This window comes from Pan troglodytes, chromosome 8 (assembly GCF_028858775.2).
Source record: "Pan troglodytes isolate AG18354 chromosome 8, NHGRI_mPanTro3-v2.0_pri, whole genome shotgun sequence".
Taxonomy (NCBI): Eukaryota; Metazoa; Chordata; class Mammalia; order Primates; family Hominidae; genus Pan; species Pan troglodytes.
In genome coordinates, this window is record NC_072406.2 from 63,127,099 (window position 1) to 63,130,280 (window position 3,182).

The 3,182-nt window shown below is 41.2% G+C and overlaps 1 pseudogene; it reads right to left on the bottom strand.

Moving 5' to 3' along the window:
- Positions 1–1,670, bottom strand: LOC100613084 (geranylgeranyl transferase type-1 subunit beta-like; annotated as a pseudogene).
- Between the last annotated feature and the right edge of the window lie 1,512 nt (positions 1,671–3,182).

Consider the following 3,182-nt stretch of genomic DNA (forward strand, 5'->3'; position numbering starts at 1 on the left):
CTATCACATTAGTTAAACCTATTTATTCTTACTATGAAGTTATTAATTTCATTCGTATAGGCCACAGAGGTTTAATTGGCACACTTTACTTAAAAATAAGACAAAATAAGTCACTCTTCTTTAAAAAAAAGTATGGTCATCTGTTTTCAAAGAATAATCCCAGATACTTAATTCATTAAAGCAAATTTTCTACCATCAGCAGTGAGCTTTTTAAATGATTACTAAGTGTTCACCTGAGGATTATCAATGCTATATGAAGGTAAATTTGTTTTGAAGATTTGTGTCCATTTTATAACAAGATACAATTTGCACTGAAGAGTTTTTAAAAAGATAACCTACACACATACAGTTAATTTGCCTCAAACAACTTCTTAGAAATACAGTATAAACATTTAAGAACCATGACAAAGTTGTGGTTCAAACTTCAACACAGATTTTCTTGAAACCCAGTACAAAGATTATTGGCTCAAGACCATATCCCAAAGTGACCTCAGCAGGAGATTTGATTGTAAGACTCTACCTTTTAAAAAAAAGAGCACACTTGGTTATACATGGCTTTTAAACTTGAGCTACAGTTATGCTACAAATCCCCCCACCCTCCCAATCTAAAATCAGTCATGTGGAGATATGTACATTCTCTGAGCATTGTTTGAGAGTCCTTGGTTTTCCAACTTTGATGGAGATCTAGAAGGCATTCAGAAGTCCGTGTGCTTACATTCAGAGCAGGATGAACTTTCAAATTCTACTTTCCTCCATTAGTGACAGGCCACAGATCCCAAAGTATGCATGCAAAGCACCTGGATGACTGGCCACTTGGCAAATCCCCCTACGAGGCGATCTTGAGTTGATAAGATGGAATTTCTGTTTTTCTCAAAGTTAGTGTATTGGAAAATGTTTAGAAGCTTTAGAGTTGCTCCCACCCAAAAAGAATAACGGGTGTCTACAGGCTTATTAGGTGAACTTCCATGATAACTATTTTGTTGCCTCATTATACACGACCTCTTTATCGTGTTCAATTCTTTTTCTGAAACAACTTCTAGTTTACCCATCAGACATAGTGAGGCAATGCCACAAAAAGTAGATCCTCCATGAGATTCAAGTCCAGCTCCCTGTGCCAGTCCATTGTCATAGGACATACTTCTTTTAATATAGGGGATGGCTTTTTTCATATCCATGCCTGACTGGTTATTGAGCATATAGCAAATACAGGAAGCACAGTACAAAAATCGCATATCATTTTCACTGCCTTCAGGTACTGCACAAAAACTCCCATCTTCCAGCTGAAGGGCTCTCAAGCCTGCTAAGCAAGCTTCTTTATTTACTGGGCTTAAGTCGTCTCCAAGAATAACTAAGCATGAAAGGCCAGTGTAGGTCATTGCAATGTGGCCACTATCATAAGGATGAGCTGTTCCAGGAGCCTCTGATGGATTGAACGGAATACCCAGTTATGAAGAGCCTCGGAAACCACAGCGATTTAGATTTCATCTGCCTTCTGTGGGAAGGACCTGCTTGTCTCGAGTGAAGAATAGCGCTCCGGCAAATCCTCAAGGCAGCGCTGGAAAAATCGCACGTGCAGATCCCGCAAGAAATCCAGCCGCTCTCCCTCACCGCTCCCTGCTAGCCTCTCATCCTCAGTGGCCGCCATGCTGCTCCGGAAGCGACGTCCGCCTCGACCTAGATGATGTTATTAAGAGATGGAGTGAGTTTAGATAGAGAAAAAACGTACACCTGAGTCCTGAACCCTTTTTACCCCAAGGTTTAGAGATTAGACAGGTGAAGTACCTGCAAAGGAGATTAAGAAACTAGGTAGAAGGAAAACCTGGAGAGCGTTGTCAACTGAAAATACAATGAGGATATTTTTGTCAATAAGGAGAGAGTCATCAACTGTATGAAATGCTGTTGCTACTTGGGAGGCTGAGGTGGAAGGACCATTTGAATCCAGGAGGTTGAAGCTGCAGTGAGCCACTGCCCACCAGCCTGAGTGACAGAGCAAGATCTTGTCTCCAAAAAGAAAAAAAAAAAAAAGTTGCTGATAATTCAAGCAACATGAGTATGGGAAATTGACCATTGGATTTAGTGATTTGGTCATTGACAGTGTGGTTTCAGGAATGTGGTAGCGATAAGACACTCATTAGATAGGGTTCAAGTGTGAGTAAGAGCAGAGAAATATAAAAAAGAGTAGATTTGGGAGGCCGAGGCGGGCAGATCGTGAGGTCAGGAGATCGAGACCATCCTGGCTAACACTGTGAAACCCCGTCTCTACTACAAATACAAAAAATTAGCCGGGCGAGGTGGCGGGCACCTGTAGTCCCAGCTACTCCGGAGGCTGAGGCGGGAGAATGGTGTGAACCCGAGAGGCGGAGCTTGCAGTGAGCCGAGATCGCGCCATTGCACTCCAGCCTGGGCGACAGAGGCAGACTCCGTCTCAAAAAAAAAAAAAAAAAAAAAAAAAAAAAGTATGAGAACTTTAAAAAGTGTTATAAATAGGGCCAGGCGCTGTGGCTTACGCATGTAATCCCAGAACTTTGTGTCACCTAGGAGGTGGATCATTAGGTCAGGAGTTCAAGACCAACCTGGCCAAGATGGTGTCACCCTGTCTCTACTAAAAATACAAAAAAATTAGCCGGGTGTGGTGGTGGTTGCCTGTAATCCCAGCTACCCAGCTACTCAGGAGTCTGAGGCAGAAAAATGCTTGAACCCGGGAGGCAGAGGTTGCAGTGAGCCAAGATCACGCCACTGCACTCCAGCCTGGGCAACAGAGCAAGACTCCGTCTCAAAAAAAAAAAAAAAGGTATAAATGAGTTGTAATAGTTGCTGTAAGTCCTATGAGGTTCCACAGCATGAAACATATGAGACAGTATGCTAATAAGTATGATAGAGTAAAGGGGGTACATTTTATAATCCTGAGGAAGGAACACTTGTGGGAGTAAGACACTTGAACAGATTAAAGTGAAGTTAATTCTAGAGTCATCAGGAATAATATCACATAACAATAATAAAACACCAAAAAGCCCTCTATTACTTCTTTCCAATTTTTTGTCAACTGTAAATTTAAGAGAAAATATTGATTGATCCTATCCCGAATTTGAGTAGTTTGTTTTTCTTAATAAAATATGATTTATAATTTTTCCAGAAGACAAGCTACTTTCTTTAACTTCTGACCCACTCTATTTGTAGTGTAT